Raw genomic sequence first — 15,835 nt, 5'->3', positions numbered from 1 at the left:
AAACCCTTGAAATGACTGAAAAGGAATTCTGAGCAACAATCTTAAGGAAACTCATTGAGATAGGCGAAGACTCAGTTAAACAACATAATGAAATGAGAAAAAAAATCCAGGTTTTGAAAGAGGAAATTTACAAAGAGATTAATAACTTAAAAAAGAATGTAGCAGAACTCATGGAACCAAAAGATTCGCTCAATGAAATAAAAAAAAAAAAAAACACAACCAATAGCTTAAGCATCAGGCTAGAACAAGCAGAAGAAAGAATTTCTCATCTGGAAGATAGTCTTTATGAAATAACTCAGGTGGATGAAAAAAAGGGAAAAAAGAATTTTTAAAATGAAGAAAATATAAGAGAGGTAGCAGATAACCTTAACACACAAATATTCAAATCATGGGTGTTCCAGAAGGGGAGGAGAAAGGAAAAAGGCATGGAAAACCTATTCGATGAAATAATAATGAATGAGGTATGGAGCTGGGGATCAGACCCCCTCCCACAATCAGGCACACTGCCATCGCCACCACCAACTAGGTAAGGAGCATGCCAAAAACACCACCTCCATGTGGGTGGCCCACCACAGCCACCACCATAACCATGACTGCCGCAAAAGCAGCTAGATGCCACAATCACCATGCAGATGGTCCGCCAGCCACTGGAGTGCACTGACACAAGGAGAGTCACCAGCAGAGACCAAAAAAAAAAAAAAAAAAAAGGAGGAGGATGTCTATCTCCACAAAGCTCATTCCAGAGTGACAGAAGAAGCATCTGCTCTATGATAATATTGGGGGACCTGAACACACCTCTCAGCATTGGACAGATCATCTAGGCAACAAATCAACAGAGTAACAATTACTCTTTCAGAAAGAGAAGAAATCTAGGGTAATTAGAGGAGAGATGGGGGAGAGAGAGAGAGATGGGAGAGATTGGACAAGGGGAATAAAGAATAAGTACGATTCGTAACAATATATATGCTAGTAATATTGATTTGATTAACATATGTCAATGCTGAATCCCAAAAATATGTATAATCAATTATGATTCAATAAAAATTAAAACAAATAAATAAATAAAAAGAAATAATAATGAAAAACTTCCCTAGTGTAGGGAGAGACACCAACCTTCAGATCCAGGAGGCTCAAAGATCCCCAGGGTCAACCCAAAATATCCTCTCTAAGACACATTATAGTCAAACTGGCAAAGCTCAAAGACAAAGAGAGAATCTTAAAAGAAGCAAGATAAAAGCATCAAGTCACCAATAAGGGAGCCCCAATCAGACTAACAGCAGACTTTTCAACAGGCCAGAAGAAAATGACTCAGGCTAGAAGAAAATGGGATGAAATATTCAAAATACTAAAAGAAAAAAACTGCCGGCCAATAATACTATACTCAGCAAGGCTATCCTTCAGAAATGAGGGAAAAATAAAATACACTACTACCCAGACAGACAAAAACTGTGGGAGTTCACTAGAATCTGACTTGTCCTACAAGAAACCCTCAACGAAGTTCTGCATCTGGAATCTGAAAAATGATAATCACTACTGCGAATACACAAGAAAGAACAAAACCCAATGGTAGAACAAAAATGCAAACGAGAAAGAGAAACTAAATCTTACCACACAAAAAAAACCATAATGACAATGTAATAATGCCACTGCTTTATTCCTGATTTTAGTAATTCTGGTCTTCTCTCTTTTTTCCTTGGTCAGTCTAGATAAGGGTTTGCAAATTTTGTTGATCTTTCTAAAGAATCAACTTATGGTTTTGTTGATTTTCTCTATTATTTTTTAATTCCCTATTTCATATATTTCTGTTGTAATCTTTGTTATTTCCTACTTATTTTTGCTTTTGGTTTAGTTTGCTCTTCTTTTTCTATTTTTTTAAGGTAGAAGTTCACATTACTCATTTAAGATTTTTCTTATTTTTAATATAGGTGTTTACAAGTATAAATTTTCCTCTAAGCACTGCATAAGCCCTGCAGCCTATAAATTTTGATATGTTGTACTTTGATTTTTATCTCAAAATACTCTCTAATTTCCCTGTGATTTTATTTTTACCCATTGTTTATTTAGGAGAGTGTTGTTTAATTTCCACATATTTGTGAATTTTCTAAATTTCCCTGTGTTGTGGTGGTCAGAGAACGTATCTCCTGTGATCTTAGTCTTTTTAAATGTATTAAGACTTGTTTGGGGCAAAAAAAAAAAAAAAGACTGTTAAAGCTGCAAATGTCACAGAACTATTCTATGTACTGTATATTTTTCTTTGGCACTCAATAATTTTATTTTAGGGCCAGCCTATGGCTCACTTGGGAGAGCGTGGTGCTGACAACACCAAGTCAAGGGTTAAGATCCCTTTACCGGTCATCTTTTAAAAAAAAAATTTTTTTTTATTTTGAGTCTGGAAAGAAGAAAAAGAAAAAAGAAAAAATATTCCTTGCAGTACAAGTCAATAGAGGACAACTTACAATATCAAAACAAACTTTGATGCTTATTACAAACTACACAAAACATAATTGTTTAAAGTTCCAATAACTCAAGACTGTTAATTTAAAAAGAACTTCCAATAACAAAATTCTCCAACATTGCCTCTATGGTTTATAAGTCAGGATATAAAGGAGAACATTATAACAACATAGTTCAAATATGTGCCTCTTACTGTAGCATATGCATTGCAATAAGACAAGAAAAAGAAACAAAAGACATAAAGATCACAAAGAAAGAAGCAAAATGGGTCTCTATTTGCTGATGACATTACAGACATTAGAAAATCCTCTTCTTTATATATAAATAAAAGTAAGTTTACATTTCCAGAGATGATCATAGAGTATCAAGAATTTGGTTAGCTCAGTTAGTTAGAGCATGGTGCTGATAACACCAAGGTCCAGGATTCGATCCCTGTACCAGCCAACCCACCCAAAAAAAGAATTTGAGTTCAAGAGCTAGCCTCCCTGAGCTAGGCAAATCATATTTGCAAGCCTCCAGAGATCTAGTCATGCACTGTTGCTAATGAGAACTTGAAATGTGGCTATTGATTAGAAAATCACATGTGACCTGCACTGTATTTCTATTGGGCACTGCCCATCTAGCAATGGAAATAAAACAAGTAACAGTTTAATAAAGGGTTAATAAAATGTTCCCAAGAGGCTGATTACTAGCAAGGTAGTAAATAGAAAACCTAGTGGGAAATTTTTTTATGGTCATGTCCACAGCAAATAAGAAACTGCATTCTAAAAGCCTTGGTATTGACTATGTATATGGAAAATCCTAACAAATCCACAAACTAGTAAAAATAACAACTAGTAAGACTAGTAAGTGAATTTAGCAAGGTCATAGGATACAGGCTAATAGACAAAAGTCAACTGCAATTTTATATACTAGCAACAAATACTTGCAAATGAAATTTTTAAAACTTGACTGCAAAATAGCATCCACAAAACCCATAATTATAATATATAGCTTGTGTTTTTAGACAACTTTTTTCCTTTTAAATGAGATCATTTGAATAAAATTAGAAAAGTTCTTCAACTAGACACATTACATTCACTCAATCAACAGATTAGGCAAGTATTTTCAAAAGATTTTTTAAAAAATAAACATGTTCCATAGAATAATCATAACCCTTAAGAAAAAATATTGCATCATTATAATGGTCAATTATTCATTAAGCTCATTGGATTGAGCACTACATATTGTGATGAAAAAATGTAACAGTTCCATTCTCTTCCAATAAAATGTAATTTGATCAAAGAATTCAAACCAGAAGATATACTGGGGAAAACATGGGATCTGAAACAGAGGTCTTTAACTGTCATCAACCAGCTCTGTGCCTAAGGCAGGTTGTCATACAGATCTCTGAGCTCCTGTGTTCTCCTCCACAAACATGGCTGTAGCAATAATTCTCACCACACAGGGTTGCATGAAGTGTAAAGGGGATGAAATACATTAAAATGCTTTCTTTCTGTGCTGCAAAGCATTACATAAATGTTGGTTATTATTTATTATGAGCTAATTATCATTATCCTACTACTTCAATCATTTTATAATTGGGGAAAACAAGCAGAAGGAAGAAAATGTGAGTCTGACAGCCACAGGCTCGAAGCAACAAATATTAATCTGTCAGAAAAAAACATTAGGAACCTAGGGGAAAAAAACAAGAAATCAGCAAGCAAAAGAAGAAAAACATTCAAGTTCAGCATTTTTCTGAAGAAAAATATAGAATCGCTCTATAATGCAAGAGTTTATAATTTCTAGGATAATAATAAAATCTTTGCTAATTTCACTGTCAAGAGTTTTTGACTTATTAGGAAATTTGATAGAAATTTAACATGCCAAATATTCATTCTCAATTTCTTGAGTCACTTGATATTGCAAAGTCCATAATCAAAGAGAAAAATTCCTTGACACTCAGAGAGGAATGGCCACATGGAGGATTCTACTATAAGCATCCACAGGCATCTTCCATCAGACACACAGATTGGCCTCAGAAGCAGCATGAGCCCCTCCTCACTGGCAGTGCTAAAATGGAGGCACTACCTAATGGACTTGCCAGAAGTTCTAAAAATTCAGGGCACACTAAAAACAGAAAATCCCGTATAGAACAAGCAAACACCTCAGTCTAATGATCTATTCTTTCTTCCCTCTTGCCTTATTAACGTCTAAATATTGGTCTTATAATATGCTTTCTTTCACACACAAAGTCAACACTCCATGGCACATGCTCTGAACAGCTTCTTTCAATAATGATGATAAGTCTATGTTGTTAAATCTCTCCCACTTCCCTTTTAACCAAAGCACAGATGACGGTGTATTGCCAGGGATCAGAACTAAACTAATTGACTTAAGAGTTTCAAACCCTCCACCTCATCCTCTCATTAACCAGCCACCCTGCCACTAAGATCGATACCCCAGAAAGCATGGTAAAGCACTTGCCTCCACATGGACAAAAGTGCAGCCAATAAATCAGGCAGGTTAGAGAACCACACCAGTTGAAAGTGAAATGCAACTGGAAGAATAAAAGGGCAGAATACAAAATAATACTTTTTTAAAGTAATGGTAGTAGAGGTGCTCTGTTAAATTAAAATAGATTACAAAATTAAATTCATGTAATATTGGGTTAATTTTTTTATGTAAATGGTAGCATAAGAATGGAGATTCCAGAAATATATCCATCCTGTGACAATTGCTTTATATATATCTGTGTGGAAAAGAAGTTTCTCCCACCATAATCTCACAACACGTCTGACATCAGATGTGTGGGGACATCTCCCCACCAGCAAGCAAGCAATCAGCTCTGAAGTGGACACCACCAATTCAATGCTGATGCTGTCTACCTGGAGGTAGCATCAGACCCCACAAGCTGAGAACTCAGTCCCACAAGACTGTCCCCTACTTCTAACGCCAATCACAAGCTCCAGGTTGTTTTACGTACACTTCTGACCGACCAGCTACATATAAATTGGGGTTCCCACAACTCCCTCAAGTTCAATTAATTTGCTAGAGTGGCTCACAAAACTCAGCAAAACAATAACATTTACTGGTTTATTATAAAAGTCATTACAAAGGATACAGATAATGTGATGCATAGGGTGAGATTTGGGGGAAAAGGGCGAGAAGATTCCATGCCCTCCCCAGGCAGGCACCCTAACCTCGAGGAACCTCCATGTGTTTGGCTATCCAGAAACTCTCTGAATCCTGTCCTTTTGGGGTTTTATGCAGATTTTTTGTTTTGCTTTGTTTTTTTTTTTTTTTTTGGTAGCTGGTCAGTACAGAGATCCGAACCTCTTGGGGTTTTATGAAAACTTCATTATGTAGGCATGCTTGAAGCATAGACAACTGTGTACAAATGTGATTGGAACACGTTATATTGGAACATACAAAAACAGTATGTTCTGATATTAATAGACTGAGAGAGGAAACCCAGCAAGGCCTGTCTGTTCAGATTCTTCTTGGCCTGTCTGTACAGCATTCCTCCCTCCTGGGTATGGGGCAGGGCCCTTTCGGAAATGGGGACCTTATGATCTACAATCAGACAAGGTAGGTCAGCTCCAAAACAGAAAGACAAGGGAAGAAATAACAAGGGCTATGGGAGTTATGGGTCAGGAACCATGGACAGAAACCAATATATATATATAGGTATATATGTGTGTGTATGTGTGTGTGTGTACATATAAACACCTATATATCATAATATCACAATGTCAAACGCCAAGAAATATGAAAATAGGGAAAGAATCACCAAGAAAAGTTCCTGCGACAATTAACATCAGTATAGAAGAAAATTAACCTAGATCCACATGTTATACCAAACACTATAGTAAGGTCCAGATAGATCCAGGAGATAAGCAATTTAAAAACTACGAAATAGCAGAATATCATATTTCTCCCACTTGTGAAGGGGAAAATAATTTCTGGCCAAGAAAATAGAGAATCATCAGAGATGTAGTTGAGTATAAAAATGTAAATACTAATGAACAAGTTTTGCACCAAAATGTAATGAAACAAATAAAAAACAAAAACAGAATGGGGAAAATGTAAAGTATAATGAATAAAAAGCTTATATACAAACTATGGAAAGTCAGATAAAATTACAAGCCGTCAGTATTTAAGTTCAACTTAATATGAATTATTTTAAAGATGATTTGCTTTTAAATGTGAGAAAATATTAAAATCAAATCATCACATCCTCACAAACTCATGATGTAAGTATATTAAAACAATTTGGGGGCATAAGTACAGGCCTACCAAACCAGTAAAAATTATTAAAATGGCACAGAATAAAGCCACAGAGAAAACTTGTATATCCATTCCCACAGTATAAATCAGTTCAGTCTTTCTAGAGAGCAATAAAACTGCAACCCTTAGACACAGTATTTCCCCTTTGGGTATAGACTTCAGGAATCAAAAGAAAGAAGTGGGAAAAAAAATCTAATTTGTGTAAAAATATTCACAGATGCACTATTTGTCAGCAACACGCTCAGCCAGTGAGCAAACCGGTCATCCCTATATAGGATCCGAACCCGTGGCCTTGGTGTTATCAGCACCGCACTCTACCGAGTGAGCCACGGGCCAGCCGACAGATGCACTATTTGTAACAGGGAAAAGTAGCAATAGCCCCAAAGACAGGAGCTAAGAAACTGTGGCATATAAACAACTACAATGTTACTTAGGATGACAAATTTATGAATTGTGTGTAATGTGCCTAGAAAAGGTAAAAAGAATTATTATAATATATATAGAAATGTGTATACAAAAATAATGTCAATGAAAAAAGAACACATGCTGATGACAGGTGGAGGGGGGATGGGGAGAAGAGAAGTCTGCATGTTGCCAAAGGCCTGAAGTGGAACTAGAATGTGACCAACGGTTTTATATTTATTTAAGTTCTTGACTTTCAGCCCACAGCCTCCGCTCCCACTACATTCTTGCTTGGTCTAGAGCCCTGCTTCTCAAACTGTTGTCATGAAGGGTAAGCTTGTTTCCTTTTGTGTTTTGTTTCATTTCATTTCTATTCATTAAGGAAAGATACATAGTACAACTAATTACACATGATTAGTTCACAGTTCAGGCCAGATGTGGACTTACACATCTAAGTTCTACAACACCCAAATGTGTCTATGTCCCATTCAAACAATTCTACTGACCACTTCGATATGGCTGCAAAGTCAAGTGGCTATAGAAATCTCTAAACACTTACTCTCCATGCTGATTCTTATCTCCTGGCACCAGTCAGCCAACCACACTTTGAGCACTGGTCTAGAGTTGGGTAAACTCTGCCCCGTTCAAAGAATGTCTCACCATCAGGAAAGTGTCACCTAAGGACCTTCAGGGATACGAAGTCAGGCCTCCAGTCTTCAGAGCAGCCCACACCCATACCAGCTACATGTCAACACCTGCATAACTACAAGCACCCTCCAGATCCCACATCCCACCAGTCTCTGCGCATGACCAATTCTCACATCTCCCTGCTCAACCCTGTTCTGACAGTTCTTGACCCCAAATCTGCTTTCACGTCACAATTGCTGTGTCCTGCTCATTGAAATCTGTGGCTGTGAGAAACCCAAGCTTCCTTCATTTGGGGCCACAACATTCAGAAACTGAACAACATATTTGCTCCTTGAGGACAGGAAAAGTGTCATATTCATTACTGAATCCCAAAAGCAGTACCCAGTACAGAGAAGATTGAAAAAAAATTTGTGGAATGAATGACAACTTTTATGTCATTATTTGTCATTCAATCACATAGTTTCGTCTCTCTCAAACTGTTCCTCTCAGTGCCCTTCTGATCTGAATTTAAAATACTTCATAGTACAGGTTCCACTCAAAGTCTCTGGCATAACAATGAGGATCATCAAAATAAGACTGAGGCCGTGCATAAAAAAACAGCCTGAGGCACCAGGAGGAATACTGGCTTTTCAGGTTTGTTTGGCTAAAGTCATTCTTAGCAGCTTAGACACTTGAATCCCACTGTCCCAGCTGTCCTCTCTGTGGTGACCAAGCCATCCATGAGTGGTTCTTCAGGATGGCCGCTGTCTTCTCCACACCTCCATCCCACCCTGGCCCCTACCTGGCTCCTACGCTCGGAATGACCAATGCACTTCTGTGCACAGTCTAAGCTAAATTGGATACTAATGATTATTTTCATGGTACACCAACCAGAAACTCAACCAAGATGCAAGACTTTATTTTGACACCTGAAATCACAAGGAAGTCAATAAATACTGCTCAGGACTCTATAATGATTCCCTTTGACAACTTCTCCCACCCTGCGATCAAAACGTAAGAGACAGGAAGCATTAGAAGCGCATGTATTGTTAGAACCCATTCTTCAATGCATTTCAATACACTCATATACACTGTATATACATAGCCATTCATTTATTACTTCACATTGTATTACCCTATGTACTGTTCAGAAGCAACATCAAAGACAAAGTTGCCTGCCATTTGAAAGAATGTTAAAACACTGGCGAATATAAAGGTCAAGGTTACAACATGTTTCAGAGTAGCAAGTGAACAGTCATTTTAAATAAAAATACACCACTTGTCAATCAGTAGGTGTTCAGGGAACTTTGTTTACGATGGTGTTTTCTTGGAGACCAGCCTCTGCTGGGAGACAGGAAGGGAGAGTGAGCATGTGTGAGCAGCGCACTCAGGAAACACAGCCTCTGCGTAACACATGTTTTTATAACTACAGAACAGTGTCTCCTGTGGAAAACAAGCGGTCATTGCCACAAACAGAAACATGATGTAGGTAGACGGAGTCACAACAAATCCATGTCCAGGACAAACTGCACACTAATACCACAGAAAGACTGTGACTCACACAGTTTTGCGAAAAGGACAAGAATGTGGTATTTTCTAGAGTATTGACTATTTTTTTTTTAAGGGAAGAAAAAAAGAAAGAAAAGAAATTATAAATTAGCTGCTTGTAATTGTGAAAGGAAGTGATCTGAACGCCCAAGAACAGATTTGTTTAATAATTTATGATATGTTTTTGAACTCCACTGGCTTTACTGTATTCAGGGGTGAATAAGGCAACCAGAAAAGACGTAAGAATTGTACAGGTCCCAGATAAAAATGGCAGGCCTGGGACGACAGCTCCCTGCAGGGCAGTATTGTCAGAGTTCAATTCCGGGCCCAACTCAGTCAGTTTGACATGGAACAGATAGAATATGAAGCCATACAGTTCTGGCCTCAGGCCACTGCATAGTCCTCTTATTTCAATTATGATCCCCTGGACAACACCTGCTGATCTGACTCTGCATTCTGAGAGATGAGGGCACTGGCTGCCAGAAAGGTGATGCTGGACATGGCGGCCACGGTCCCCACTGCCCACATCATCCAGGCTTGAGATCCAAAACCGTACCAGGCTAGCTGGAGCACCTGGAAGCCCATGCCAAAGAGGACAGTATTCTTATTCTCTAATGATCTTATCCAGATGCTAAGAAGGAATGAAAGACAGACAGACAGAAAGACCACAACAATACATTGAACTTTCAGAAGGAGAGAACAAACCTAAGGATATTAGAGACGGCGGGAGGGAGGAAGGGGGTTTGGACAGTGATAGGTCAGGCAAAGGGCGTAAAGAAAAATCACAATTTGTAATAATGAATATGCTAATAATAAATAAAATTTTTTTAAAATAATAATAATTTATGATACATCCATGAAATGTAACACTCTTCAGTCATTCAAAACTGATTTATGGATAAGTATTTACTGATAGGAAAAAAATGTACATGGTGTTTCTGAGTGAAGAAAGCAGGTAACAAGGCAATATGTATGCTGTAACACACATGATGTGTACACTCTGCCTGTCGTAGGAGGCTATCTCAGCATGAGGAGACTGTGCGATTTCTTCTCTTCATGCAGTCTTTTGGCATTTTCTAATTTTTCTTCTTTGGCATTTTCTAATTAAAAAATAAATAAAATTGTTCTTAACTGAATGGATTTAGAATCCAAATACATGTATATGAATAGAACAGTCTTTCAAATGTTCCCTTTTCTTAAACCTGGCTTTCCTTAGGCTTTAGCAAGGCAATTGCACAGCTTTATGGAGGCTGTATGTTCTCACTACATAAAGTCAAGTATGGCTGAAATAACTAAGATATTATCTTGAAATTTGTAGCTGGGAAAATTTGGGAACACACAAGTAAAACAGAAGTGATAAGGAGTATAATCTCAGGGAGGCAGATGAGACTGTGACTACAACTGAGAAAAATGAAACTAATCAAGGACTCTGTACCCAGATGGACACATCCACATTTACAGAAGGGGGACGGTCAATGGGGAGCCTGGAAAAAAGCTGCAAAAGAGAATGAGGCTGTGATGCTTTCTCCAGGGGGTAGATGCAGCAGAGGGGGTGTGGGGCAGGAGGAGCATATCAGTCCCTTGATGCATAACAGCAGAGACACAGCAAGGCTGGTGCTTCTGACTTTTGACATTTACAGCCTGGTAAGGAGAGACAGAAAATAAGCAAGAAAGAGATGAAGAAGATAATTTCTGATGATGATAAGAGTAATAGAGGAACCTGAGGGTTGAGGTCTTTGTACAGCTGGGGGTGTGAGGGCAGGGGAGCTCTCTGGGAGGCTGAGATCTAAAGAATGAGGGGCCAGGCAAAGGGGGAAGAGCATGCTACCTAGACTGAAAAGCACGTGCAAAGGCCACAACTCCAGAAGCAGAACAGGAAGAAAGCCAGCGTGTTGGAGCAACATGAGAGAGAGCAGGTGACCAGACAGGAGAAGGGGTACTCAAAGGCCAGCCCAAGTAGGCCTTCCAGGCATGGGAAGAGGTGGGGTTCAAGCTAAATGGGATACAAAGCCACTGGAGGTTAAGTGACAAGTGCCACAATCTCCTCAACATTTTTAAAAGATCACTTTGGTCACTGGGAAAGAATTATTGGGCGGGGGGGGGGGTAGTCTAAATATATAGTCTAGTCCCGCACTGTCCAATATAGTAGGCACTAACCACAAGTGGATATTTAAAGTTAAATTAAGTTAAATTAAAAATTCAGTTCCTCAATCACACTGGCCACATTTCAAGTGCTCAATAGCCACATGTGGCTAGTGGCTAACCAACTGGACACACAGATATAAAACAAGTGTGTCATCACAGAAAGTTCTTTTAGACAGCTCTTGTCTAAACAAGGCCAGATGGTGGCTCAGCCTGGGGCTGGTGGCAGGAGGAAGAGGGAAGGGGGCTCACAGCAGAGATGGGAAAATTTGGGCAGATTGAGGATATAATTTTAGGATGGAGCCCACTAGCGTCGAAGGTGGATTAGATAGATGTAGGGGCATGTGGAAAAGGGTGAAATGAAGGACAACCCCTGAGTGTTTTTGACTCATTACTCCAGAAGACCACCCACCTCTCTCTGCTCAGTTCTTGTTTTCATCAAGCAACCACCTATCCATTAATTCAACCTCTCAGGTACTTCCATTTCTGAATGGCAGACATGAATATTCTGATAACCAGAGCAAAGATCCCTGGTACATTCTGCTTCTAGAGCAAAACAGACAAGAGCTTTAAAATGCAAAAATTAAGTGCATGCAGATGAGAAGCAAATGTGCAATAAGAAAATAAAACAAGGGCCGAGCCCGTGGCGCACTTGGTAGAGTGCTGTGCTGGGAGCGCGGCACGCTCCCGCCGCGGGTTCGGATCCTATATAAGAATGACTGGTGCACTCACTGGCTGAGTGCCGGTCACGAAAAAAAAAAAAAAAAAAATTTTAAAAAAAAGAAAATAAAACAAGGCTCGGGTCAAGTGCAGCGAGCACGCAACAGACAGAAAGGCAAAAGATAATGGAGAAAAAGCACTATCAGAAAACAGACAGAACAACAGGGAATGACCCAGACAGGTCACCAGTAAAACAGAATTAACAGAATGCAATAGCTGCAAAATCTAAAACGTTGGTTTCAACAGCAAATGCAGTGAAATGAATTTATCCACATAAACTAAAACAACAAACGCATATAATCCCACGAGTTTAGGCCTCTCTTCTAAACATTGATACATCATGCTTGTGGCCATGAAGTGTTGAGAAAAAAATAGAAATGTTAATGAAGTAACGGTTCTTCCAGCTTGCTCCGATTTTGAAAGTTTTCCTCTCTGCAGAGGACTTGGAGACTGACCTTGGAAACTGGTCCCAGACAGCTAAAGGCAGAGTCCAAACAACTAGGTTCTGAAGCCACTATAAACTTAACATTCCGTTGAGGTGTCATTTATTAACTTTTTTCCTATGTATAAAAGCTAATCTTTGCTCTGGGTATCTTGAACAATGAGGGTGCCATCACTCGCTGCGGCTGGGGAGAGCTGGGGCAGGGCACAAGGGGCAGCTACTATGACGCCCCTTCAGGAGTGCTAACGTGAAGCTATCATCCATATCAGCAGTTCCCAGCTTACATGCAAAAAAGAAAATGTGATACCCCCTTGTCAACAGTAAAACCTTTTATTGTCATTTCTTATTTTTACTTTATTTTTAAAAAGAGATGGTTTTCTTCAGGATGCACTTCCTCTGATAAACTATGTTAAACGTGAGAATTGGGTTTCCAGGCTAACCCATAAAAGCCCATCACCCCAAGCTGAATTTGAGTGTGAATAATAGCCCTGACCAGAGTGCTCCTCAGAGGCCAGCAAATACTTATGCCCACGACTGTCACTCCAGGACAGCGCCTCATGCAGAATTACAAGTAAAGGATGTCTCTCTCTGGCAACCCCAGGACCCTATAAATGCCATTGCACCTTCTTCTTCGAGGGATCCCCAAGAAGAGGGCAAGCACCCTCTGCACAGGTCCAGTGGTAGAATGCAAGAGCAAGGGAGGGGAGAGCTCCAGAGAGGGACAGCAAAAGTGATGCTCAATGCGCAGCCACAGTCACAACAACCCTGAAAAGCAGGTGCACATGGATAACCAAGGCTCAGAAATTCAGTGAAATTAAAGAACTTGCTGAAGTCACATGGCTACTAATCAGTAAGGGGGTGGGGGTTGGATTTGAACGCAGGCCAGTTTGGCCCCCCCCGCATGCTGCCTGGTGCAAATGAGAAACAGATGTCATTTTGGTGGCAGGAACCAGGTGGGCGGCTGTCGGCAAGCACACGCCAACATGGGAGCTTGGGGAAAAGAGCAGTTTCTTCTTTTTTTTTCCCCAGGCTCTTTCATTCTAGGAAAGCAGGAGGGGCAGGCAAAGGAGAGCCACCCCACCCAAGTGAGTAGCCTGTGCCAGGCGCTCTGCTAAATTTTCCTATGGGGAAGGCAGAGGCTTCAGCAGGCCCCACCGGCTCTGCTCCCCTAATTCAAAAGGACAGCTGGAGTCCCTGGGTAGTGGCCACGCCAGGCTGACAGCTCCCTGACAAAAACAGTGGCAAAACCCAAGGTTCTGGCCTCCAAAACACTGGTGAAGTAGCTTTGAGGCTTACTGGCCCCCACACTCCACCTGCCCTAATCAACTTATGTCCAGCAACTAAAGGGGTACTGGAGAGCAAGCCCACACCAACTGAGGCACCTTTCAAAGCCTCAAGTTGAGATTCGATGGCAGAACCTGCCTAAATGGCACAACCAAAGGAGCAGTTTAGCAGTTTTACCCAAAAGCACAATACGTGAATTACTTTCACCCCTGCTACCCTTCCCACCCCCTACCTTCAGACCAATCAATCCACAAACAGACGACCAAGCCTATTTCTAAGAACTGCTGGGGACCAAGACATCTATGTCCAGGTCACCACTTCTACAGCCACACTCAAAGAATTAACCAGGACAAGAAAACCAACACTTGGTTTGATTAGGAAAAAATTTTCATAATTGCAACTCACTTATGAGAACCATCAGCTTCTTGGCCAATCATCTGTGTAATTAATATGGGGCAAATTTACTCCAGAGTGATTTTATTTTAGAAAACAGTAAAGTCTGCATATATTCCATTTACAACTGCTCATGCAACATGATCATCTGTTCAGATTTTTAACTCCTGGAGGAAATACTGTGCCGGGCTCCCATCTGAGCTCTGGAACTTGAGCCAATGGATGAGAGGGCAAGAGACATGTGCCAGTCACTGCGTCCTCCACAACTTGGAAGAAAGATCCCAGGAGCACAGCTGTGGGGCCCTGTGGCCCTACAAAAGGAAGAACTACTCACAGATCTAGGGTCTCCAAACTAGAAATCCAAACCCTGACCTCTGAACTCCATTCCAATTTTCCCAGTGAGCAACGCAGTCCTTGCCCACCTGCATTTAACCATCTCATCTTCCTCATCTATGTCCTTGACACACTCCATCTCTCAGCCTAAACACCACGAAGTCATCATTAAGTCCTCCCTCTACCTCCCCCATTGTATATTCTGTCACTAAATTGGGCCATATCTTCCATCGAACTCTCCAGACTTTATTTCCCAACCCCGATCTCCATCCCCACTGTCATCACCCTAACAAAGCACTCCCCTCCAGTATTACAGCAGCCCAGTTGAATTCCCACTCAAGGTCTCCCCACCTCCCCACCTATTCTTCATTCCACTTCCAGAACAGCAGCACTAAATGACCTCCATCTTCACATTGTTCCCTTGCTCCTGAACAGCTGGCGCATCAGGTCTAACCTATCAAGACCAACCTGTATAACCCCCAGAGGATTCAACCTTGCTTTCCAGTCTCCCCAGCAACTCCCTCTTCCATAAGGCAGTTTGCTCTCTCACATACATGCCAAGCTTGGTCCCACCTCCACACTTTTGTCCCCTCCTTCTCCAAAACACCACCTAGTCAGATCCCATCCAGTTGCCCAAGCCAGTAACTCTTCTAAATTGCATTAATTATTCCCAGGCCTGAAATCTCCATTCACACATTCTAAATGCCACAGTTTAAAACATAAATATCCTATGAGTGCTTCAGGGACTAACCTCGTTTAAATTCCATCTGTATAATCTCTGTCATACACTAGTCTTTGAACAAGTCCCCAAATAAATTACCTAACCTCTCTGTATTAGTCCATTTCTGTTGCTTATAACAAAATACATGGAACTGGGTATTTTATAAAGAAAACAAAATTTATTGCTTATAGTTTCAAAGGCTGGGAAGTCAAAAGTCCAGGGAACACATCTGGTGAGAGTCTTCTTTGTTGGTGGCTTTACAGCAATGCAGGGGTCTCACATGGCAGAAAATCAGAGCACAGAGAGAAATTGTCTCTCACAAGCTCTCCTTTTAAAGCCCTCAGAACCACTCCCGTGACCACCATTATTAATCCATTCACTATGGCATAGTCCTATAGTCCAATCACCTCTTCAAGGCCCCATCTTTCAATTACCATAATATGATTTCCCATTCTCTTTACACTGTCAAGTGGGGACTAAGTTTTGGGGGGACATCAATC

At 40.3% G+C, this 15,835-nt stretch overlaps 1 protein-coding gene and 1 non-coding gene across 3 annotated transcripts in view; both read right to left on the bottom strand.

The window, feature by feature from the left end:
- Positions 1–15,835, bottom strand: part of USP13 (ubiquitin specific peptidase 13) — a 115,099-nt gene that overhangs the window by 89,920 nt on the left and 9,344 nt on the right. The window lies entirely within an intron of this gene.
- LOC134365792 (small nucleolar RNA SNORA32) lies at positions 3,120–3,240 on the bottom strand. The gene has a single exon (XR_010022179.1). It is a non-coding gene; the product is annotated as a small nucleolar RNA SNORA32 (small nucleolar RNA).

Source organism: Cynocephalus volans, chromosome 1 (genome assembly GCF_027409185.1).
Source record: "Cynocephalus volans isolate mCynVol1 chromosome 1, mCynVol1.pri, whole genome shotgun sequence".
Taxonomy (NCBI): domain Eukaryota; kingdom Metazoa; phylum Chordata; class Mammalia; order Dermoptera; family Cynocephalidae; genus Cynocephalus; species Cynocephalus volans.
The sequence above is the reverse complement of the archived record's forward strand: the minus strand, read 5'-3'. Positions and strand labels throughout refer to the sequence as shown.